Below are 341 nucleotides of genomic sequence, written 5' to 3' on the forward strand. Positions count from 1 at the left end.
GGAAAGTAGCCTTGGTTGAACTCCAGTCTGAAAACTTTAAAGTACGATCTTTAATGTTGTCGTAAATGGGTAAAAGCTTATTTAAAAGCTGATATGCTAAAGGTCCACTTTACAATCTGATCTCACCTACTGCACATGGTATGAGGTGTGAACTGGTGAATGTTGACATGCGTGCACAGCAGGTGATTTTACAAGACACACAATATTGTTATCGATAAACTAGGCAAATACAATTTAGATGGGGCTACTATAAGGTGGGTACATAACTGGCTGGATAACCGTACTCAGAGAGTAGTTATTAATGGTTCCCAATCCTGCTGGAAAGGCATAACAAGTGGGGT

The sequence above is a fragment of the Terrapene carolina genome, unplaced genomic scaffold (assembly GCF_002925995.2).
Source record: "Terrapene carolina triunguis isolate 2854851 unplaced genomic scaffold, T_m_triunguis-2.0 Scaffold66, whole genome shotgun sequence".
Lineage (NCBI taxonomy): Eukaryota > Metazoa > Chordata > Testudines > Emydidae > Terrapene > Terrapene triunguis.